Source organism: Bos indicus x Bos taurus, chromosome 8, assembly GCF_003369695.1.
Source record: "Bos indicus x Bos taurus breed Angus x Brahman F1 hybrid chromosome 8, Bos_hybrid_MaternalHap_v2.0, whole genome shotgun sequence".
Classification (NCBI taxonomy): Eukaryota; Metazoa; Chordata; class Mammalia; order Artiodactyla; family Bovidae; genus Bos; species Bos indicus x Bos taurus.
In genome coordinates this window covers 34530443-34556820 of record NC_040083.1, presented here as the reverse complement: position 1 = coordinate 34556820, position 26378 = coordinate 34530443, and the positions used below count along the sequence as shown (strand labels likewise).

Genomic DNA, 26378 nt, shown 5'->3' with positions numbered 1-26378 from the left:
TACCTTGCCAAGCCATTTTTGATTGTTTTAGTCCTGTGAATGTGAGATGTGGATGTGAGAGTTGGACTATAAGGAAAGCTGAGTTCCAAAGAATTGATGCTTTTGAACTGTAGTGTTGGAGAAGACACTTGAGAGTCCCTCAGACTACAAGGAGATCCAACCAGTCCATCCTAAAGGAAATCAGTCCTGAATATTCTTTCAAAGGACTGATGTTGAAGCTGCAACTCCAAAACTTTGGCCACCTGATGTGAAGAATTGACTCATTTGAAAAGACCCTCATGCTGGGAAAGATTGAAGGTGGGAGGAGAAGGGGATGACAGAGGATGAGATGGTTGGATGTATCACTGACTCAATGGACATGAGTTTGAGTAAATTCTAGGAGTTGGTGATGGACAGGGAGACCTGGCATGCTGCAGTCCTTGGGATGGCAAAGAGTCAGACATGACTGAGCGACTAAACTGAACTGATTCCTGTGAAACCATTTGAGAGCATCTCCAACAATATGGATGTAATTTGGGATGGTTTGTAGATGGAAATTTTAACAAGTTTTAGGATTATGCTTTTCTGCTGTTAGTGACATTAAAATTTCTTTTGAAACATATTTACTTAATCTATTTAGAATGGGCTTCCCAGGTACCTCAGTAGTAGAGAATTCACCTGTAATGCAGGATACCCGGGCTCAATCCCTGGTTGGGAAGACCTCCTGAAAAAGGGCATGGCAACCCACCTTAGTATGCTTTCAAGGAAAATCCCATGGACAGAGGAGCCTTGTGGGCTATGGTCCACAAGGTCGCAAAGAGTCAGACAGAACTGAAGAGACAGCACACACAGTCTATTCAGAATAATGGGTTATAACTGTTTGAATGAAAAATAAATCAGTGTGTCTAAATAGATGATAGAGAGAGTGATAGGAAGTTTCTTCATTATAACAGAATGAAAGTGAAAGTGAAGACTCTTTGCGACCCCATGGACTATAGCCTACCAGGCTTCTCTGTCCATGGGATTTTCCAGGCAAGAGTACCAGAGTCGGGTGTCATTTCCTTCTCCAGGGGATCTTCCCAACTCAGGGATTGTATCAGGTCTCCTGCATTGCAGGCGGACGCTTTACCCACTGAGCCACCAAGGAAGCCCCCCCAAATTTTAAGGTTCTTAAACAAGTGTGGAAACTTTCTTTATGTTTTCATCCTGATCAAATTATCTGGAATACTGGAGTTCGTAGCCTATCCCTACTACAGGGGATTTTCCCAACCCAGGGATAGAACCCAGGTCTTCAACATTGCAGGCAGATTCTTTACCAACTGAGCTACTAGGGAAACCCAGAAGGCATATAACAGAATGCAAAGTAATAAATCCAGAGGAAATAATGGAGTTCTAAAATCATGAATGGAGGCTACAAGCAGTGGATGGAAGTTTGAGAAAGAAGAGGATATTTATACAATCTCAGAGAATCTCTCTATAAGATACTTATCACTATGAAAGTTTACAGTGAACAAACCTGTAGACCATTTCTGGATTTGTCTGTTTATAGTGCAAACAATGCTGCTAGGACCATTATCAGAAATAATCTCTGTTGCACATTTTTAAGCACCGCTTTAGGATATATTCCTAGGAATGAAAATTTCTTATCATGGGTTAAGCATATCTTTAGCCCCTTTAGAAAATGCCAAAATGGTTTTTAGACTGATTGTCTCAGTCTACGTTCCTCCAAGCAAGGTATATAAAACATTTCCATTGTTATACATCTTCACTAACAATTAGTAATGTTGCCAGATTTTTTAGGTTTATCAATGTGGTAGACATAGAGATACTGAAAGCATATTTTCATATAAGTATAAATCATTCACTTGTGAAATTCCTGCTCATAAGCTGGTCTATTTTTTGTTGCTGTTGGCTTGTCCTTTTCCTTACCACTTCCAAAAGTTTTTACAGGTCATGCTGTTTGTTAGTTCTATGTCTTGAATAAAGTCTGGGGTTCACTTTTTATTTTCTTTATGGAGCAAGAAGACTTTTTAAAAACATGTTTCTAATTTTATTGCTATAAAAATATGAATCTTTCCCTACATCAATTGTAGTTTATTTTTCAAAATCTTGTTTTAGAATCCTACATATCTCAATAATGCAGAGATATTCTTTTATTTTCTTCAGAAAATTTTGAAGCTTTCTTTCAGGTCTAAGTTTAAACTATCTAGACTAGATGAAGTGAGACAGGAAACTAAGAGATTGAGGAACTGAAAAACTGAATATGCCAAATTTCTGACTGATTTCTACTTCAAATTTTGAATTTTTAGAATGGGACAACCTTCTTATTATCATTGTGAGTTAATGTTTAAAAAGATGAATGCATATAATGTGTTAATGATACTTGATACAGTAATTTTAACTTTGTTATATTGAATTCTGCCTCAGATCTTGAATATAGAGATTGAAGTTATAATCACCCTAATTTTGTCATTTGGAAAAGTTAGAGATTCATTATTTTAAAGAATAAATAATTCCTACTTTGAAAGAGGAACTGTTTTTAGTCAAATAGTAAAAAGTGTGCTTCTATTTTATTGGGTCATGTTTTTTGTTCTGTTTTTTTTTTTTTTTTCCTGCTTAAAATGAACCAACAATTTTGGCCCAACACAATGCAATACCCATAAGAAGCATATCTATATTGTCTGTTATTATTTAACAAACAAAAATATATGTGAGTGGCACATTTATTATGCCACAAGAATATTCTGAGAAATAGATACTAGTCACTTAGTATACATATGAATGGAGAATCTTATTTTTTAATAACTCCAGCTACTTATGAATCCCTTGTTTTATCTGAAAACTGTCATTCATGCTCTCTCTTGCAAGTATTATCCCCTTTGTGAAGTTTTACTACATGTATAGACATTAATACAGTTCTAAACTCTGGAAAGCATAGCAATCTGTATTGCCTCTTGTATCAAATATTGCTGTTTTCTCATCTTACTGCCATTGGCTCTCCACACACACTTGTATTTTGATAAATCCATCTTCCATTACAGAATATGAAAATGTGAGATGCTTAATCTCTCTAAACGTGCTTTCCAAATGTGGTCAGTGGCACTCGAGAGAGTCTGCGGGGAGGTTTCAAAAGACAGTGTCTAGTATTAGAAAATTAGATATTGGCAGATAAGTCATCCTGTGACCATGAGGGAATAAACTTAAGAATGAAAGACCACTGGCTAAGGAAAGCAGAGCTTCAGGAAGGAATTTTTCAGAATCTTCCATGACATGTGTGTCACAGAATTAAACCAACCTAGAAATGTGCACCTCCTTGCATCTGTGTCTGACAATAAATCCCTATTTTAAAGGCAATTTTGGTCTCATGCCTCTTACTTGGTTTTGATACACTGCTCTCATACTTCATAAATAGCTTTCTAATTTATTAGCATGTGCAGTAGACAATGAATAAATGTTTGCTAAGTTAAAGCAACAGAGAATCACTTTCCCTTTTATATCTGCATGTTGTCCGACAAGAATATTGGTACCTACAACAGGAAATAACAGGAAGGGAAATGATGCCACGGGCCCTTGTACTGCACAAATTAAAATCACCCTATACAAGTTTACACACTGGGTCTTTCATTTTAAACTAAAAGTAAAATCATTAAACTAATTTATTACAGTTTACGTAGATTATGCAGCAGAAGATTTACATTTACTACATTTTATTTTAGCTACTAGAATGAATAAAATGCCATAAACTAGAGCCAAATGCTGAATACCCATTTTAGAAATGATTTCTTCCATTAATTGCTTTCCTGTTCTCAATAATTCACTATTATAGAGCAGAAAGCCTATTGAATTATATGGTTGTAATTAGGCTGTTTCTTTAACATGTTTTATGCTTCAGTATTTCTTATGCTTCAAAGGAAAAAAAAAAAGAAATCTGATAACAGCTTTATATAAAGCTGTCCTTGGATGGCATTTGTTTTTTTTTTTTTTTTTTTAATCTCAGAAAACTATCTTGTACTGGAAGTTTGTCCAAAATTCAAGTTATTCTTTGTGACTCCATGGACTGTAGCCCACCAGGGTCCTCTGTTCATGGAATTCTCCAGGTAAGAATACCCCAGAGTGGGTAGCGAGTCTTTTCTCCAGGGGATATTCCAGAGCCAGGGATCAAACTAGGGTCTACTCCATTGCAGGCAGATTCTTTACCATCTGAGCCACCAGGGAAGATGTGAAATAAAATAAAGAGGTATTTTTCACCCGTTGATGTAGGCAGGGAATCCCTACATTAATGTTTTTTGACATTAATCAAAAAACAAATAAACCCAATCATATTTTTGAAAATCACACACACACACACACACACACACACACACACACACATATATATATATATCTCACTGTTATGACTAATCTAATTAGGACTGATAATTTCACACGTGTAACAGACACAGTCTCATTTTTTTCCCTTTAGACATCAGACTATGATGTTTCAATAGTTCTTTACTTTAAGAATTTTGAATATCTATAAATGTCAATACTCTATATTCTAGTTCCATTAAAAAGGATGCTCAAAAATCTCATCTCTGGATTTCCATATAAAACAAAATCCATATGTAGGCTACATTCCAGTCTTTCCACAAACTTTTCTAGTAAATAGGACATCAGGGCTTTCATTGGAAAAGGAGACTGGGATCCCCCAGCCGTGCCATAAACACACATGTCTGTGTAGTGGGGCTGTTGTGGTTGTTCAGTCACTAAGTCGTGTCCAATTCTTTGTAATCCCATGGACAACAGAACTATTTCCAGGAGTTTCCTCAAATTCATGTCCATTGAGTCATTGATGCTGTCTAACCATCTCATATATTTATATTTAAAAGCAAAGACTCTTGTTTATGTTTGGTGGCAATGAAAACAATTCTGCACATAATTTCTACCATATACTTGAAGAAAGAAAAGCTTTACCTCTTTTCTCTAAATAAATCTAACTTGTATGTTTTTACCTTCACATATTTCACCAAACTTCATGTTTATTGATCTTTCTTGTATTATCTCCATGCAAATTTCTTATGTATTTTATTGTCACACCTCAAACTGAACAAATTTTTTTCATAAAGTATAGAATTATCTAAAAGCTCTAGTCTTAGTAGTTAACTACTAAAAGTATTGTATTGGCTACTACCAATCAATTACTATAATACATCACATGTTAGAGCTTAAGTAAAAATGCTTAAGATGCCTTTAAGTCCTAAAAAAGAAAAGAAAAAATGTCCATTTAAGAAAAGTAAGAAATTATTTGCATTCATGATAAATGTACCAATGTTCATTCTTCAGTAAAATACTATTTTAATGTTTAATGCTTCAAAACAATAGTTGGTAATTGTTTCAAATATACATTTGTTCATAATGAGAGCTTTAATTTGTATGCTCTAGGTATTTTCATTTTAACTAATGTATTAATAAGAACTTAATTTCTACTTTATTGACTATGCCAAAGCCTTTGACTGTGTGGATCACAATAAACTGTGGAAAATTCTGAAAGAGATGGGAATACCAGACCACCTGACCTGCCTCTTGAGAAACCTGTATGCAGGTCAGGAAGCAACAGTTAGAACTGGACATGGAACAACAGACTGGTTCCAAATAGGAAAAGGAGTACGTCAAGGCTGTACATTGTCACCCTGCTTATTTGACTTATATGCAGAGTACATTATGAGAAATGCTGGGCTGGAAGAAGCACAAGCTGGAATCAAAACTGCTGGAAGAAATATCAATAACCTCAGATATGCAGATGACACCACACTTATGGCAGAAAATGAAGAAGAACTAAAGAGCCTCTTGATGAAAGTGAAAGAGGAAAGTGAAAAAGTTGGCATAAAGCTCAACATTCAGAAAACTAGGATCATGGCATCCGGTCCCACCACTTCATGGCAAATAGATGGGGAAACAGTGGAAACAGTGGCTGACTTTATATTTTGGGGCTCCGAAATCACTGCAGATGGTGATTGCAGCAATGAAATTAAAAGATGCTTACTCCTTGAAAGGAAAGTTATGACCAACCTAGACAGTATATTAAAAAGCAAAGACATTACTTTGCCAACACAGGTCTGTCTAGTCAAGGCTATGGTTTTTTCCAGTGGTCAGGTATGGATGTGAGAGTTGGACTATAAAGAAAGCTGAGCGCTGAAGAATTAATGCCTTTGAACTGTGGTGTTGGAAAAGACTCTTGAGAGTCCCTTGGACTGCAAGGAGATCCAACCAGTCAATCCTAAATGAGATCAGTCCTGGATGTTCATTGGAAGGACTGATGTTGAATCTGAAACTCCAATACTTTGGCCACCTGATGCGAAGAGCTGACTCATTGGAAAAGATCCTCATGCTGGGAAAGATTGAGGGCAGGAGGAGAAGGGGATGACAGAGGATGAGATGGTTGGATGGCATCAGTGACTCCATGAACATGAGTTTGGGTAAACTCCGGGAGTTGGTGATGGACAGGGAGGCCTGGCATGCTGCGGTTCATGGGGTTGCAGAGTTGGACACAACTGAGCAACTGAACTGAACTGAATAACAAAAACCTTAATTACACAGAGTTGTGAGATCAAAAGAGGGAGCTCTCATGAACTGTAACAATAGCAGAGCCCAACACAAAGAAGACTCCTTTCCTGGCAAAGATTTAGCCCATGAAAAGCCACATACTTACTATAGCCATTCCAACTTCCTTTTCTTCTCTGCAAAAGCTTCTTCTTCTTTTGCCCTGGGGAACTTCGACTTGGTCTCCCCACGGTTGCAGACCAAAAAACTTCAATTTTCTGCTGATGCCAAATAAATGTGTCTTTTCTGGGAAATATCTGATAGACTGTTTGTTTCATGTCAACACTAAAAAAGTGCATTACTTACTCTCAGTCATATTGTACATCCTTGTCCTTATATGGACAAGACTCATATGTCCAGTCATTTTAAAATGTATTTCCAAATGTTTTGTTTAAGTAATATTTGCATTGTCACTGTCATGAGATATATTTCATGAAAGACAACAAATATTTTAGAAATATGTAATTAAATCTTGTCATCATATTTAAAGTATTAATATGTATATTTAAATAATGCTTTTAAAATTTATTCCAGAGAAAGTTCACACAAGATTTTATAAATAGAAGTTTCTATACCCTGACTGCTTCTGAACCTGGAAGGTAGTTTTCCTTCTGAAAAGAAATTCTATTTGTTATTTGTTAAATCTTACTGATCAATGTGAATGTCTAGTACCTTGAGAAAATAACACGCCTTAGAAATGTCAACCTTGGACTACAAATTCAAAACCCTTTCATAGTAATTGCACAATTAACTCATAATGTCGTACTTGAAAGAAATGATAAATGCTGTATTATATTCAGCACTGCAGATGTACCAATATGCTAATTCTAAGTGTTTCACCTCTGATATAATCATTTGCAACTTTTCTGAACTCCTTATAGAAATTTTGACACTTTATGATTATTAAGCAATTTCACCTGAGAATGATGTGACAACACATATATTTGAATATAACCATAACACAAATTATTTGACAGCCAGATTTGAACTGACTTTCTTAATAGATTTTCTCTAGTCAACACTGATCTTGGGAAAATGCATATTTCTTTCAGGCTGTCTCTGTGTATCTAAGAAGGAATTAGAATGGGCATTTTGGCTGACCACAGTCCAAATAGATGTAAAATTCAGATGAATTTTAGATAACTTAAAATTTAGGTAAATTTAAAATCCCTCACTCACATTAAAATAAGGAATTGAATAACATTTGAAAAGTATTTCCTTGGAGAGAGCTGTGCTATAATCTTCTCCCACTGACTTTTCAGGAATTTGGGTATAATCTCCCAATCCTAAATTAAGAGAGTGTGACTCTAAGGAGACCATTCAGTGCATTGGATAACTGTGCTACAAACTGAGGGGCATTTAACATTTAACCTTCCCACTTGAGAAATAGAATGAAATAAGGATTCTGTCTGAAAGGAGGGCAGTATCGTGAATAGAGCTCAAGGAGGAAAAGCTAGAGATAAGACCTGATGTCTAAAGTACTGAAAAAGGTTCAAACAATGAATCTCAGAAAAGTTTGCTACTTGCAAAGAAGATACTGATGTACCATCTGTAGAGATTGGTGGGGTCTTTGAAGGAAGCACAGATGTACTGATTAAAAAAAAACAACAAACAGCTTTAAATACCTGCCTATCTAGTAGGTATTCATACCTACCCTGTGCTGATCCCTGTACCTCTTCTCGCTCACCAAGCCCCCAAACTAAAGATACTGGCAAGTTGGAGGAGGATGAATCATATAAGGTTTGAACAGAGAAAGAGGAAAAAGCTTATAGCTTCATCCTTCCTAAATTACTAGTCTGCAAATGGCTCAGTCTGACATTGAGAGGTCTCAGCATTAAGCCAGACAAATGACATGAGTTGACACTCCGCTTTAAGATTCTGAATTGATCGTGGCCATTTTTACCATCGTAAAGTTGCAGAAATGTCAAGATGCCTGCTTGAGTTTATCAAGGGGCAGGGAAATAATCATGCTGAGGGTGAATGTAGTAGATACTCATAGACAAAAATAAAGTTGCTTTTGTGTATTTTATGTCATAGTCTGTGCTTAAATTTTCAAAGTATTCACAAGGATAAAGTGGCCTTCACAAGGGGGCAGTGTTTCCTCAATACAGGAGCACTGTTACTGCAAACACGCACTCTTAGCCTTACGTCATTTGCAATATTATCCGCCATGGCTTTGACACAAACACTGGTGTATTGGCCTGGATTCCAGGTATATTACACATTTACAAGAACTGTTTCCTCAGAAAAAGGAAGTCGTGGTCTCATAAGTGAGGAAGACACTTGGTTAATGATGTACAATTTTTAAAAAGGAATGAGAAGGATATGAAATTGGAACATGCCACAAAACCTACAGGGCTTCTCAGGTGACAGAGAAATTGCTCCAATCGATTTTAACATCCCATTAAGGACAGCCAGCAAACCAGGGGATGTACTGTCTGCAACACTGAAGCATTCCTCTGGAGACTCAGTCTTGGTAGAATAAGTGAAAGGGGGTAATTCCTTCTATTAATTCAGTTCACTCTGGCAATTGATAGGAATATTGAATCAGAGTCCTGAAAATTTCACACACTGAAGTGGAGGTGTGGAGAGGTCCTCCACTAACTAAATAGAAGTGAGAATACAATATGAATTATCAAGTTTATTATATCATAGCCTAAAGGTAAATGAAATTGTCTCCTCCAGTAATAAAAGGGAAATACCAAGTAAATGGATGAAAACTTTCATTATGATGTACAAAAAAGTAGAGATGAAAGCATAAGCATTACATTTTGTGGTAAAAATAAATGAGTAGGATGTGACCTTCTCCACCTTGTTCAGACAACATTGATTCCCCAGTTCACAAATATGGCTCAGTAACATGCAGAAATGTACACCTGCATCTTTCAAACAATAATTTTAGTCATGCTAATTTTGTGTAGAAAAGAACTAGAGTATGATTATTGCCCAGTCAAATGTATGTCAAATATTCTAATCAATTTAACAGGATTAAAAATGAATATATGTGTTTGATCACTACATATGAGAAGCATGCATTATATGACTATTTAGAAGAGGATTTTTATTTCCACTGATATTTCACAAAATAAAAAGAAAAAAGAACAATAACTCGACACAGTTATTGGGAAAAGACACAATGGTTCTCCAAAGATAAATGCATATATATTTGTAGGTTGGAAATGCTAATGTATTAATGAAATAAAATTCAAAACATTAGAGTTTATAGTAAAAACACAATAGGCTAACGATAAAATTCTTCAGCATTAGCTCCTACTTGGGGATGAATTTTATTTTTGTCCTTGTTTTGGACTACAGTGATCATTTACTTCTCTCAATAGATTTAGTTTTCAGCAACACATTTCAAACTTGTTTAAAAATACAAATTGCATTTTTCTTACTTCTGGTAGCATTTCTCATCTGTCCAGAGGAAGCACTGACATGACTCTGTGTGTTTTATAATAAGAGAGCTGAGAAAGGAATCCAAGATACTTGCCAGGTTTCTTTTTGGAAAACTGGGTAGATGGTACTTCTATTTACAGGAATGAGAAAGGCAAAAGGATGTTTACAGGAAGATATTTTGAGTTCAATTTTAGTATATTAGAAGTTGAAAAATGTATACACTATCAAATAGATATGTTGATTTGACTTTCAGGAATGAGATCCTAAGACGACATACTGATTTGAGTATCACTATATGTGATCATTATATATACATTATCCTTGAAGCTACAAGAGTAGATGAGTTCAACCACAAAACCATAAAAGTTATAGAATGAAAAAAAGAAGAAACATAAGAAGTTATTGGGTTAATATAAAGTCTTGAGAGGGAATATGTGGCAAAAAGGGAAACATAGAAAAGGGTCAGACGTTTTAATGACCCGGGGAGGTGGGGGCGCTCCATAATGAAACTGAGGGAATCCCCATGAGAAATTTACCTAATTAGAGAAATTTCAGTTTAGAAAATCTTGAAAATTTGAGCAATGGTCCCTTGTGTCTTGAACACCACACACTGTTTATTCAGTAAACAGACAACTAGCCAACTTGTTACAACACACGTCACTTCAGCTTAACTCTTGAATTCCATGGTTTGTGATTTTTCACCAGCAAATCTGAGTACATATTTTCTTAAATTTTCATCTGTGTTCTGGGAGGAAAGTAAATGCGCCCCCCCCTTTTTTTTTTAAATTACGTCAAGAGACAATTCAGACACTTTTATGAAGTGGCTGGCAACTCAGAACAGGAAAAATTCAATCCAAGATGAAACAGAAAAAGTGATTACTCTGCTCATTCTGTTTCTTTAGAGCAAAATCATTGAAAATTCTGGGGCCCAGGAATAGAAGTAAAATTGGTAAGAGTGGGTTAAAACACACACACACACACACACACACACACACACACACACAAGATAAGCTAGATTTTGTGTGCTATGACTTGGTCAGGTAGAACTTGATCTCCCAGAATTCTTGAGTCTAAGTGAATTATTCTATCAGGTGCCTGGCCTGTGAAGAAAGCCATAATTAATGAGAATCACTCAGGATTCACTGGGTTGTGTCACACAAACTTCATTTGTTTCATTTTTAAAAAAAAACTGATAGAGTTTACTAGACTAGCATGCTTCCCTGGTGGCTCAGATGTTAAGAATTCGCCTGCAACGTGGGAGACCTTCAATCCCTGGGTTGGAAAGATTCCCTGGAGAAGGGAATGACTACCCACTCCAGTATTCTGGCCTAGAGAATTCCATGCACAGAGGAGCCTGGCAGACTTCAGTCCATGGACTTCCCTGGTGGCTTAGACAGTAAAAAGTCTGCCTGCAATGTGGGAGACATGGGTTTGATCCCTGGGTTGGGAAGATCTCTTGGAGAAAAGTATAGCAACACGCTCCAGTATTCTTGCCTGGAGAATTACCTTGGACAGAGGTGCCTAATATATATAGCATATATATATATATATATATATATGCTGCTAAGTTGCTTCAGTCGTGTCTGACTCTGTGCGACCCCAGAGATGGCAGCCCACCAGGCTCCCCCTTCCTTGGGATTCTCCAGGTAAGAGTACTGGAGTGGGTCGCCATTGCCTTCTCCGATATATATATATATATATATATATGGCTATTGTTCAGTTGCTAAGTCCTGTCTGACTCCTTTCACCCCATGGTCCACGGACTACAGCATACCAGGCTTCCCTGTCCCTTACTGTCTCCTGGAGTTTGCTCAAACTCATGTCCATTGTGAGCTTCCCTGGTGGCTCAACAGAAAAGAATTTGCCTGCAATTCAGGAGACCTGGGTTCCAACCCTGGGTCAGGAAGATGCCCTGGAGAAGGGAATGGCTACCCACTCCAGTATTCTTGACTGGAGAATTCCATGGACAGAGGAGACTGACAGGCTACACAGTCCATAGGGTCACAAAGAGTCAGATGCACATACACATATGTACATACATATTCATTTTACCCTAAAAATTTCCTAAGTGTGAGTTCTATATTTTTACTACTTGTATATAAAATAGTATATAAAGATAATGGCAAATTTATGTAACTCATAAAAAATGTACATATATTTGAGTACATATTTAACAATTTTAACTGATGAAATGTTTCATCAGAAACATGGAGATAGCTCTAAAGTACATAAGTGGTGAAATGTGACTCAAAAACTGTAGATTAAAAGTTCAAAATTAACTAATGGTTAGTATAACAGACACTATTTATAAAACAAGTAAATGTATGTGTGTGTATGTGTCTGTGAGTGTGGGTGTGAGTGAGAATTAATTGGATGGTTGGGGGAAAGGTTGTTCAGAAACATGATACCAAAATATGTTAATAATATTTATAAATAACAGAAGAAAAAATGATTTGAGGCAAAAAGACACGCATTTGGTTTTATGGCATAAAAGTACATAAGAATCATTAAACTTTAAAATGAATTTCAATATGCAAAATGACTATCATGTGTTGAGAAAACTGACAGCACTTATTAGCTTTTATTTGACTGCAGCCTCAGACCTCATCATGTACGCTTGTTCAATTACCACTGTAGGACTCTATATCAAAGAACAAGATAGCTGAAAAATTACCTATAAGGAGTACCACCACAGTTTTATACTTAAAAAATTTACTAGTTTCCATTCTACACATAATTTTAATTTTACATCTATAGGTATTCCTATTACTAGATTAATTAAAAACCAAAATGAAATCCCAATGTTATACATTTTGTTTGAGGACTTCTTTGAAGGTCAATCTTAAAGGAAATGAACCCTAAATATTCATTAGAAGGACTGATGCTAAAGCTGAAGCTTCAATACTTCAGACACCTGCTGTGAAGAGCTGACTCACTGGAAAAGACCCTGATGCTGGGAAAGACTGAGGGCAAGAGGAGATCGGGGTGACAAAGGATGAGATGATTGGATGGCATCACCAACTCAATAGAATTGAGTTTGAGCAAACTCCTGGAGAGGGTAAAGGACAGGGAAGCCTGGCATGCTTCAGTCCATGCGGTAACAGTCAGACATGACTTAGCTACTGAACAATTACAGATGGTCCAGTGGTTAAAGAGTCCACCTGCCAATGCAGGGGACAAAGGTTCAATCCCTGATCCAGGAAGATCCCACATGCTGAGAGCAACTAAACCCGTGCTCCACAGCTACTAAACTTGCACTCTAGGGCCCACGAGCCAACAACTACTGAGCCCTCATGCCATAATTACTGAAGCCCACAAGCCCAGAGCCCATACTCCACAAAAGAAGCTACTTCAATGAGAAGTTTGCACATCACAAATAGGCAGTAGCCCCTGCTTGCGTTAACTAGAGAAATCCCACATGCAGCAACAAAGACTCAGGGCAGCCAAAATGAAATACAAGAGGGATGGTACAGGGAGGGAGGAGGGAGAAGGGTTCAGGATGGAGAACACGTGTATACTTGTGGCGGATTCATGCTGATATATGGCAAAACCAACACAATATTGTAAAGTTAAAAAATAAAAAAATAAAATAAAATAAAAACAAAAATCAAAAAATGATTTTTTTTGTTCGAAAAAAGTCATTCTTTAATTAGTCAAGCAATGATATTGATGTGTCTTTAATCCTACCTATTCTATATTACCATCAAGTCACAACTTTATTAGCTAAATTTTAGAAAGAGCCATTAGAATGAGTGAGACTTACCAGTGTACAGCCTCCTCCCACAAAATAACTAATGCTGGAGGAAGAAAAGTGTCCAACTCCTCAAGATTTCCCTGAAAGGAAAAAAATAGGAAACATATTTTTAATTTACATTTTTTGGCAGTTATAGGATGTCAAATCTAAATCAATTGATGGGATGAAAAAGGAGCACAATAATAATTGACACTTTATAGATTAATGGAATTGACTAATATTTTGAAAAAAAAAAAACATCAAAAAGGTGTTTATATTATTTCCTTGATGGAAAGTATTATAATTCATTTTTTAAAATTTTAAAATTCTTTTTAAAGAAAATATTTAAAGAGCAAATATAATCCTTAATTTTTTCTGACATAAAAGTTCATGCTATAAGAAACTACTCATTAATTAACCACAAACACCATGTTCTTTTCTTAAATGAGAAGTTACTTAAAAAATATTTTATATATAAGATGTTACATACATTTTTGTTCTGTGTTACATAATAAAATTAACTATTCACAATTTTTATTGATATACTACTAATTATATATGTTTTCTTATAGATTAAAAAAGTGTTGTTTATCAAAGTATGTTTATTATCTATGGAACTCTTGCCGCATACCCAAGTGACTGCTGTATTCTAGGATCATAATGACTTTCAAATTTACAGCACAATACTAAACACAAAATAATGAGGCCATAACTATAAAAAACCATGTACACCAAAAACCTTAAGTGAGTCAGCTTACAGGATAAACAAGTTAACTGATGAAGTCACCTGAAGTGCCCAACTCAAAGAAAAATCATAGACAATTAAATATTTAACTTTAAATCACACATCTAACAGCAGAAAATTGAACTGGGTGACAAAGATCAGGTGGTCCCATCAACTGCTTAATGATTGATTGGTCATGTGCTCCTAAGTTCCAAAAATAAATCACAAATGGCAAAATTTCTACCATTTACTAAACACAAAGAACTAAGCATTTAAGGTTCATCATGATCACTTATGTCTGACCCAAATATCCCTTCCCTCAGACAACCAGGCTTTTTATGTTTCTTTCTTCCTAAAATGTTCCTTTGCTGCCTGTCCAAATGTTATTCATTCTTTCTAAACCAAACTCTGAACTCACCTAATGTATGGAGCCATAATCTTTTTTGCATTCATAGACTTGTTTTAGTATTAACACATACTCCATCATGCATTTTCACATATGTACCTTTTTTCAATTACATCTTTAGTTCACTGGAACAGCAATAAAGTTCTATTAATTTTGTGTATATTCAGAAATTCAGAATTGAGTAGACTGGATTAAGCAGGGAAAATTATATTTATATAAATATAGTACATTTGTGTATAGATAGGTAGAGAGATATATATTACTTAGTTGATGGAAAAGTCTTGATACTATACGCTACATCTAAAATGATCAATGTCAAAATCTCTTTTGACTGACTAAGAAACAACTTCTGGTTTTGAAAGGAAGGGGCTGTTCTTCTGTCTAATTTGACAAACAGTTCTCGCTCAGGACTAACAGAATATTATATTGAAACTAATTTATTCTACATGGCTTTAGTGAATAATGTTAAAATCTAACAAGTCATTTCTGGAACCTCCTGCCGAACTTACAAAGAACTTAAGTTAAGCAAAATAATGTGTATTGAGTAATTCCTATGTGCCAGATGTCTTTTGTATATTGTTGATCTTTTTTTTTTTTTTTCATGATTAATGCAAACTAATGAAGTAGAATTCATTGATTTCTCTTCCTTTCAGGTAAGAAACCTAAAGGAAAGAGATTTTTGAGTTACTTTCCAACAGCCTCCTAATCAAAAATGGTAGAGTTGGAATTTAAATGCAGGAAGTCTGACTCAGAGCCTTTTATTCTAACTACAATTACATGCTACCTGTGTCTACAAGTCACATATTCTAGTTAAAGGGGGAAGGGAATTCCAGAAGGAAGGAATAAGAAAACTTTTTACACACTGATGAAATGTGAAACTGACTTCTTCCTTTTTTTTTTTTTTAAAGCCAGCAGCAGTTCCTAAAGAATTTCCTGATCACATCCCTTCCCCAAAATACTAAAGGCAGTTTTAGAACCCATGTAAACAAGTAAAACAGTGTCAGACTTTATTTTTTGGGGCTCCAAAATCATTGCAGATGGTGACTGCAGCCATGAAATTAAAAGACACTTACTCCTTGGAAGGAAAGTTATGACCAACCTAGATAGCATATTCAAAAGCAGAGACATTACTTTGCCAACAAAGGTTCATCTAGTCAAGGCTATGGTTTTTCCTGTGGTCATGTATGGATGTGAGAGTTGGACTGTGAAGAAGGCTGAGCACCGAAGAATTGATGCTTTTGAACTGTGGTGTTGGAGAAGACTCTTGAGTCCCTTGGACTGCAAGGAGATCCAGCCAGTCCATTCTGAAGGAGATCAGCCCTGGGATTTCTTTGGAAGGAATGATGCTAAAGCTGAAACTCCAGTACTCTGGCCACCTCATGCGAAGAGTTGACTCATTGGAAAAGACTCTGATGCTGAGAGGGATTGGGGGCAGGAGGAGAAGGGGACGACAGGGGATGAGATGGCTGGATGGCATCACTGACTCGATGGACGTGAGTCTCAGTGAACTCCGGGAGTTGGTGATGGACAGGGAGGCCTGGCGTGCTGCGATTCTTGGGGTCGCAAAGAGTCAGACACAACTGAGAGACTGAACTGAACTGAAACAAGTAAAATGTTATAAAAACATTATCTAGATATAGAATTACATTTGGGAGTTTAAAAAGAAAAAAAAACTTTATTTCTAGATATTAACATAGGCATTCAACATTATCAAACATTTTTGTTACTTTAGAATTTAAATTATGGAATTTAACTTTAGGTAAGATTTAAAAGAGCTTTTAAATTTGACCTTTACCTCTCTGCTCTTGAACATCTTAAGCATTTTTATATTAACAAATACAGCATCTGTAACAACAGTGTGATTTTGAGCTTTTAGTGCTATGAATTTCACATTTCCCTAAGCCAACATTGTCCGATAAACTGTGCATGTTTCAGATATTAAAGCAATATTTAAAGATGGGGGGGTTCAAAACTTATTCATGGGAATACTGCTACTTTTTGTTTCTAGGAGCTGATTTACAAGCTGTTACTTCTTTTTCTTTTTTTAGCCACACCTCACAGCACACATGATCTTACTTCCTTGATCAGAGGTTGAATTGGTGCAGTGGAAGTTGAGTCTTAACCACTCTACTGCCAGGGAAGTTCCAGTGAGTCTTAAAAAAACCACTTTAAAAAAATATATAGTATGCATTTAACTTTGAGATTATTGCCAATAACATTCTCCCCTTTTAAAATTTAGGAAAAAATGAGTCTCAAGCACATTGAATCCATTGCTCAGTTTTACTCAAGTTGTTTTTAGAAGAACTTGTGGGGGCTTCCCTGGTGGTTCTGTGGTTAAGGCTCTGTGCTTCTAAATGTAGGGGGCTCAAGTTCAAACCCTGGTCAGGGAAACGAGGTCCCACATGCTGCATGACATGGCCAAATTAAAAAAAAAAAAAAAAAAACCTTGGGTTTTTCTTCTGTTTTTTGAAGCTGGGTGTCCTGTTATTTCTTTTTGCTTTATTTCTTTTGTGCTACACTATTATCATTCTCTGGCACTTCTTATTTTGCTTTTAGTTTTCACAGAAAAAGTGAATAATAGACTCTTCTCCAGAACATGCACAGACAAACAAGAACAATGTGTGGGTGTGGTGTGGGTGTGTGAATGCTATTTAAGGTCCTTACTTACATAAGATATGCCATTAAAAATTTAGAAGGTCATCACTAATCTTCATACACACTAATTATTCTTTAAAAAAATTAATGAACATCAGTGTTACAAATTAAATTTTATCTCATGGTCACTGATTTGAATTCTTGGATCACTAAAACTGACTATGAATAGGTAACAAATACCAACAGTTAAGAAGACATACAATATTGGGGAAAAGGTAAAATGTATTAAGTATGCCTTCTGATCTGTAATGAAATAAAAAAAAAGAAGGAATTTCTGAGGGTTATAAAAATATACAATAAAGTAAGTAAAATGTTTTAAAAAAGTATGTGTACTCATTTTGAAAATTCTTTAGCCCCTTGTAATAAAGGATACAGATAGTTAACATACCTTATCTGATAAAAGATACATATAATGAAAATATACATATAGTACAATGCTTTCATAAAAAGGTCATAAAATATAATCAAGCAACCAACTGGCCTCAATTCATAAAGTTAAAACTAACTCTGTATCACACTGAAATTTGATTTTTCCTATAATAATCTCCTATTTAATTTCTAATCTTCCCTTAAATCATAAATATCTGTCCCTGCCTTTGACTCTTCTCCTAATCTGTCTCAGCTTTCTCAGTCTTCTTACTACCCTACCCAGGTTAATCTCAAATTAACCTCTTAATATGCCCTCAAAGCAAAACCTTTATCACCTCTGTCCCTGCTAACTGAAAACTCTAGATCCGCCTGACAGTCCACTTCCTCCATTCCAAATTTTATATTGCCCAGCTCTGACAACTTGATTCTCATATCAATGAAACTCTTAATTAATGGCTTTTCAAATTAATAATAATTTATTTTGTAAAAAAAAAAATTAAAAAATGTATTGCAAATAAAGAGAAGTGTATATAAAGAAGCAAGGCAGCATGCTTCTGATGATTAATTATAGAGCACTGTCCAAGAACCAGAAAGCTTATATCTTCATCCGTTTGTGTTTAAAAAATAGGAGTATATATGTACCCATCTAAATCATGGGATGGAATATGTTTCATAAATGATCATTGCAGATTCCTGCTAGCCTGTAGGTCTAAAATAAGGTCTACTTTTAGATATTCATAGGCAGCTGACAGCATACCAACTGCCACTAATATTGCGTATCTTTCAAACAAATTCAGTATTAGATATTTCAAAAACTCAGATTAATTTATTAATGCTTTTGATAAGAACTAGAGCGGGTTAGAGTGGACAGTGTACATACAGTAGCAGCATCTCTGCTTTCTAAGATCTGTGTCCATCCCTTTTGCCATGACATCTTGGGATCTCGGACACACAAATCGGTAGCCTGTTTCCAGCTACATGATGACCAAAGTGTTACACATCATGCTTAATTCACTGATGTTTCTGGAAAGATAGGTCTAGCTAAACATTCTAAGACTGATTTTTGTGAAAGTGAAAGTGTTAGTCACTCAGTCATGCGGACTCTTTGTGACCCCGTGGACTGTAGCACGCCAGGCTTCTGTGTCCATGGAATTTTCCAGACAAGAATATTGGAGTGGGTACCCATTCCCTTCTCTAGGGGATCTACCTGACTCAGGGATCAAACCTGGGTCTCCTGCATTACAGGGGATTCTTTACCATCTGAGCCACCAGAGAGCTTGTCAGAATTCAAGAGTCGCATCAGATGATAACTCCACCACAAAATGTGAGTTGACTAGTCAGATATCAAACAGTAGCAGAAGACCACTTATAAATGTAGGAGGGAGGAGGGTTCAGGATGGGGAGCACATGTATACCTGTGATGGATTCATTTTGATATTTGGCAAAACTAATACAATTATGTAAAGTTTAAAAATAAAATAAAATTAAAAAAAAAAAGAAATTTGATCAGGTTTCCACAAACTATATAAATATTCTTTTGAAACAGGAAACAAATACATTTATTTTACACTCAGTGAATGGTTTAATTAAGACAAGTTTCCCATGGGAATAGACTTCTAATACTTGAGAGGGCAAAAATCATCTGTTGGAAATCATGTCAGGTATCTTACATACATGAAGATGTTTTGTTTTGTTGCCATTGTAGTATCTAGAAAATGATTCAATGGACAGGAACTTGAAAGACAGCTGAAATTAAGTATTTTAAAAGAAAAGGGAAAATAAGGCAAACAAACGAAACCCTTCTAAACTTGGCATTCTGTATAGCTATCATTTTTCTCTATTTTCTGCTTCTCATCATCCCCTCTTAGAAAGTAGTTTGCCTGTACTATTTTCACATCTCTTCAGGGCTTATGCACTTTCTCAGAGATCTAGGCATGGACACTGCTACAACTGAAGCTGCCAATGACCTCCATATTGACAATTCCACTACAGAATTAGTTTTCTTCCTATCACTCTGGTTATTCCTTTCTAATTGTTCATGTGTACCTCACAATATTTTTTCCTCAGCACTTCATCTTTGACACTTTGCCCTTCTCATTACATACTGTCTTTCGTGATGGCTTCATACAAAGCCATAGTTTAAAAAATATTACTAATAAATTCCACATGAATTTCTCCCAAACCTATAAATCAAAATTTACTATTGGACATTTATGGCTGAATGTCCCAAAGAGGTTTCCCATTCAACTTATAAAAGTGTTCGATCATCTTGCTTCTATTAATCTGTTCTTGCAATCTTTATTTCTGTGAACAATAATAATATATAACATTTTTCCACATTTTTTCTGCCCTTGACACTTGTAATATCTTTCTCATTCTACAATCTCATAAGGGAGATATTAATATTATCACCACACTGAAATGAAGAAACTGATGCACAAAAGGTCAAGTTACCACCTCAATTCACATAACTAATAAGTATCGAGTCTGAACTGCCTACATACTTAACCACTACATGTTGAAAGATATTGGCCCACTTGCACAAATTAGACTCTTTGGAATCAACTGAGATTTCACTTTTATTACCTCAGAAAGCTGTCATCATTCAGTTTCTAGATTACGGGTATAAAATATTTATTGTATCCATTTCTTCCTCTCCACCTCTATGGCTTCAACTTTAGTTTAGATCTTCACTTCTCATCTTGATTATTTGAATAATTATGGCTCTTTTTACTAGCCCTTATACAGACAATAAACTTTAATCTCTGGTCTTGAGTCCAAACACTTTATTCTGTTGCTGTTCAAGATCGGTCTATATAATTGGGAAAAAGACATATGACAATGAAAAAAGTTGATCTAAATAGCACCTTCATTTCCAATTGACCATATAAAAAAGGCACATACATAGATTTGATGGGCACAGAACTCTTAGCACCTCCCACAGCACAATTTCCTAGGATAGAATTTCTAACCATCAAAAATATGACTGAATTGTCAAAAAACTGAAAATCTATAAAAAGTCACCATTCTATCTGTACTTTGACAACTTAAAGTTCTCATTCACATATATAAAATAATACAAAGACCATGCCTTTTCTCTCCTGGAATGTCCAAGGCATGCAAACTGTCTGCATATCATGTTATGATCATGATATGCTAAAACAAAGTTATGAGAAAAAGGGGTCTTATGAGTTTTTTTCTGTCAAAATTAAATTTTGCTAGTCTCTAGTATCTGAGTATGTTCATACAGAAATGAAATGGAAGTTGCATTAAAGATTGTGAAGAGTTACTTAAGTAAGTCAGATTATGATGTGAATTCAAGAATATTTTATTTCAGTTTCTACTTGAAAGAGCTTTTCCTCACATAGAAAACACATAAACTAAAACTAAAAACATTTCTGTGTCCTAAGAAAAGTCACTAAGCTTCTATGACTCCTTACCTAGAAAGTAGAGGTTAGTAGATGATTTCTAAGATCTTTTTCTGCTCTACTCTTCCAATTTGGGTAGATTTTTCAAGTTGAATAAAATTTCTTTGGTATCATCATCAAATCAGCAAACTGTTTTGCTGGTTTAGAGAACAAAGAATGTAAGAAATTTATGATTTACAGTTTGAGCTTCACAATTTGAATTGTTTTAATTTCCCGTGAAAACAACACAGAAGCTTTAATGCCACTCCCCTAAACTACCTTCAGTTAATGTGTACTCCCTCAGGATCACAAAGACATGCACGTTGTTTTCAGTAACAAATGTCTGTCTTTCAGAGTAAGGATATAATTGGAACAGAAAAAGTGAATGACAGCAGCAACCTCAGAGTTTGGTAAAACTCTGCTCAGAAAAAAGTAAGCTTGAACTAGAGGAAGTGGTGAGATGAACAAGCATTTTTGGTTTAAAAGATCAATAAAAATGAATGTGCTGATGTAATGTTCCCGACCAGAGAACTCAAAAGTGTTTCCATTTTGTTTCAAGTCTGATGTCATTGAATTAAGAACCCTAACATAGTTTTTATGCAAGCAGGATGTAGCTTTGAGTAAACAGACATCCAGCACATTTGACCATCGCTCAAAACACTTTAGATACATCCAATAGGGAGTCCTTAAAGCAGACTTCTGCCCAAACCACATACTGAAAATTCCAATTACACAAGCAACCACATCACTACAACCTAATTGCCACTATCCTGAATGTGGGATGTGATCACTGCTTATGCACCCTTATTTTTCTCAAAGAAGCCTTAGTGATCCTTTCAATTTAGCAGACTGCCCAGGACTGTTGGGAGGATGAGCAGCAAACTCCGTAGCAACCAGAGGCTACAAATTGGTTTGTGCTGGCTTGTTTATGGGGCTTACTTAGTTAACTTTTTTCCAAACCAGTGGATATCTTAAACATTTCCTTCCCTAACAAGGAAAAGTTCTTTTAAAAAATGAGATTCTAAAACAATCAAAATGATAAAGAAAAAAAATGGGAGAAAGAATCTAGCAAAAAAGGTATTAAATTCAAAATTAAATTGAGCACTGATAAACCTCACTGTCAAAGCCATTTAAACAAATTGAAATGCATCCTTCCCTCTCAGTTTCACACAAAGTACAATATGCCCTATTTTAAAATTAGATAAGCTGCTTAAAAGCTATTACTGTAAAACTCCACCTTCTCGCTAACCAAATTTACTGTAATGTGGGGTAAGATATTTTTTCTTTCACTATTTCTATTTGTTGTTTTGAAGAGAGTGATACTTTTAAAATGTTTTTCATGTTCTTAAAGTAAATGCATTTCAATGTTTTTGAAAAATTAAGAATGTAAAAATATACAGTAGCTCCATAAAAAGACATACTTTCTCTAGAAGAAAAATACATTTAAACAACTCACAAAAACACATTATGCCACCAGTGAAAGAAAATAACTTTTAAAAGTAACAATTGTAAATGATATTTTATTTTTTCATGCCCCCACACACAAAATTCTGCTTTGAGAAATATATAGTTGTACCTTGAGATAGTTTGAAATTATGTGAAAGACTAAGACTGTATCACTGAAGAGTTTCCAGTTTTAATTTTAAATGTGCTAGAAACAGAATAAGTAGAAATATGAAATTCAATGGAATTGAATTCTTGGAAAGTCAAACTTAAAAGAACCAGATATCTAGATCTTAACCACAGAAAATAATTTTCTCAGGTGGTAAGTCACTATTTTTGAGATCTAAAATAAAATAAGCCTATGAAAACAAGCATACTATATTTTGGATCATCTATATGAAGCCTGTTATTAATTGGTATCTAAAACTGAGTGGTGGGGAATGAGCAAAACCACCAATTGCTTTAAGCCCCTATAAGACTTACTAAAAGATACACTATGAGCAATAAATCCAACAAAAAATCTCAGCAATCTGGGTATCACAAATATGAAAATGCTACTAGCTGGTTTAATCTTATCAAACATTATAACTTTTTTTGCATGATCAAATGATTAAGTATACTAAGAATGTTTGTTACCTAGGAAAAAGAAAAGCTGCTGTTAAGGCAACTTAAATAAACCATAAAGTTCAGATCCAGGCTGTCACCCATTAGCAGGTGCCTTCCCTGTGAAACCTAAATATAATATATGATCTCATTTGCTCACAGCAAAATACCATCCTTCTTAGAAGTACATCCTCAGTGACAGCATTTCTGGAATGTCATTCTAGCTCAAGTAAAGCAGCATCCGCAGTACTGCACAATCAGCCTCAGAAGTATTGCTATTTAGAAGCAGAACGACAATGAATAATGGTAAGAAATAGGGCACTGGCCCCCTGGGAATGCAGTAGTAGAGGTAGCAAAATACTTAAACTTCTGACTGCGTTTTCCCGGAGACTTACACACCAGCAAATATGGCCCTGTAGGCATGTAAAAGATAAGAGTGAATTTAACCCTCTTTTCCTCTGCTCAGTTGCCACAAGGGTCATTCTCTATGTGTAATTTAAAGTTTATTCCATTTCTGGCTCTATTGTGCATTTTGAAGACTCAGCATAAAGAGGCATGGGGAGACCGAAGACTCAGAGATCAATCCTGAAAGTAGATTACGCTATTAGATATAACCTATTAAAACACCATAGATGGCCAAGTTAGTTAAGTGTAGCCAAATAAAGCTGTTGAAAAGAAAATCTACTTATCTAGACGGTTTCCTGAGAACTCAGAAAGCTGCTCTTTTGGGTGTAGAATTCTGCTCTCAGAAATTTCACCTGCTACCTTCTGCTGGCATTCTTATTAAGACACAGTTACCCTTAGGAAGGGGAATAAGATGGCAATTAGTAGGATGGAGAACACATTTGTATCTATGAAGGAGCTGACAGAGATGGTGCCATTTGCAGAAGGTAAAATACAGAGAACTGAGCACCAGCAGAGAACAACCCAGATGAGGGGGATTTTCAAAACAGTAAGACTGAGGGTTGTCTCGGTATGCTTATTTCGGCCCCAGCCTTGAAGTATACTGTCCTCTCCCTGCCCTGCCTCATTTTCACACTAGTGGTAAAGAATCTCCCTGGAATGCAGGAGACTTGAGTTTGATCCCTGGGTTGGAAGATCCTCTGGAGAAGGGAACAGCAACCCTTCGGGAAACCCCATGGACAGCCTGTCGGGCTACAGTTCATGGAGTCACAGAAGAGTCAGACATGACTGAGCATGCATGTATTAAAATGACAATTACCACCCAGAACATTTAAAAAACTCAAGAATATTTTATTTTCGAGAATTCATTTCTTTACCTAGTAAGAATATATTTCTGAAAATAAAAATTGTCAATTCCCCATAATGTGAACACCTGAAGAATTTAAGAGTCCAGAAAGAAAGCGCACAGTTTAAAATGAGAATACTTGAATTATAATCTCACTTTTGGCACACACTAAACATGGACATTTATTGAGCTTTTATGGATTTCATTTAGTTTCTCTGTTATACAAAAGAGGGCAAGAGAGACTTATCACCTCTAAGATATCACAGAGCTCTAAAAAACACTGGCCTGTTCAAAATTAAATATTTTCTGGATAGGGATTAAAGAAAATATGAATTTTGCTTCTGCCTTTTGGCAAGGATTGGACATCATATTATTTCTGCTTATGACATGTATACATAAAACTAATGTATACTAGTCACAAAGTGATTCAAACCATTTGGGTTTGAAAGATAGCACATCCTTTGTATTATTCAGATACCACAATTACTTTTGGGCAAGACAGCAACTGTAATATTCCAATCACAAAATTACCTTTCAAAGTGCTCATTTATCCATGGAAAGTCCTGCAGAAAATATTTATTTGGAAACGACCAAGTGGGAATGGGATTGCAAATCCTCTCAATGAACTCTGGGATGCACAGGTTAACTTTGGGGTTCCTATGTGCCTTCTGAAAAGTTTATAAAATTTTATGTGAGGTGAATGTGTGCATTTCTCTGAGATGTTTCATGGATTAGATCTGTAACTCAAAGTGGTTTAGGATACAAAAGAGAAGAGGTAGTTCTCACCTGAAGAGCAACATGACAGAAAGAGACAAGACAAAATGTGATGTTTCTGGAACGACATTCAAGATTTTTTTTTTTTTTTTAATTAGATCTGGTCACCAAAATCATATTGGTTATATTCTTTGCAGCTAAAGATGGAGAAGCTCTATACAGGCAGCAAAAACAAGTCTGGGAGCAGATTGTGGCTCAGATCATGAACTCCTTACTGCCAGATTCAGACTGAAATTGAAGAAAGTGGAGAAAACCATTAGACTATTCAGGTATGACCTAAATCAAACCCCTTGTGACTATACAGCGGAAGTGAGAAATAGATTTAAGGGACTTGATTTGATAGACAGAATGCCTGATAAACTATGGATGGAGGTTCGTGACACTGTACAGGAGACAGGAATCAAGACCATCCCCATGGAAAAGAAATGCAAAAAAGCAAAATGGCTGTCTGAGGAGGCCTTACAAATAGCTGTGAAAAGAAGGGAAGTGAAAAGCAAAGGAAAAAAGGAAAGATAAACCCATTTGAATGCAGAGTTCCAAAGAATAGCAAGGAGAGATAAGAAAGCCTTCCCCAGCTATCAATGCAAAGAAATAGAGGAAAACAACAGAATGGGAAAGACTAGAGATCTCTTTAAGAAAATTAAAGATACCAAGAGAACATTTTATGCAAAGATGGGCTCAATAAACGACTGAAATGGTAGGGACCTAACAAAATCAGAAGATATTAATAAGAGGTGGCAAGAATACACAGAAGAACTGTACAAAAAAGATCTTCATGACCTAGATAATCACGATGGTGTGATCACTCACCTTGAGCCAGACATCCTGGAATGTGAAGTCCAGTGGGCCTTAGAAAGCATCACTACAAGCAAGGCTCGTGGAGGTGATGGAATTCCAGTAGAGCTATTTCAGATCCTGAAAGATGATACTATGAAAGTGCTGCACTCAATATGCCAGCAAATTTGGGAAACTCAGCAATGGCCACAGGACTGGAAAAGGTCAGTTTTCATTCCAATCCCAAAGAAAGGCAATGCCAAAGAATGCTCAGACTATCACAC

At 35.8% G+C, this 26378-nt stretch overlaps 1 protein-coding gene across 42 annotated transcripts in view; it reads right to left on the bottom strand.

Moving 5' to 3' along the window:
• The window catches only part of PTPRD (protein tyrosine phosphatase, receptor type D), a 2534232-nt gene that overhangs the window by 1845330 nt on the left and 662524 nt on the right, over positions 1 to 26378 (bottom strand). For all 42 annotated transcript variants that reach the window (XM_027549289.1, XM_027549255.1, XM_027549273.1 and 39 more), the window contains exon 3: positions 13721 to 13791. The gene's annotated coding sequence lies outside the window, so the exon portion shown is untranslated. The remainder of the gene's footprint in view (positions 1 to 13720; positions 13792 to 26378) is intronic.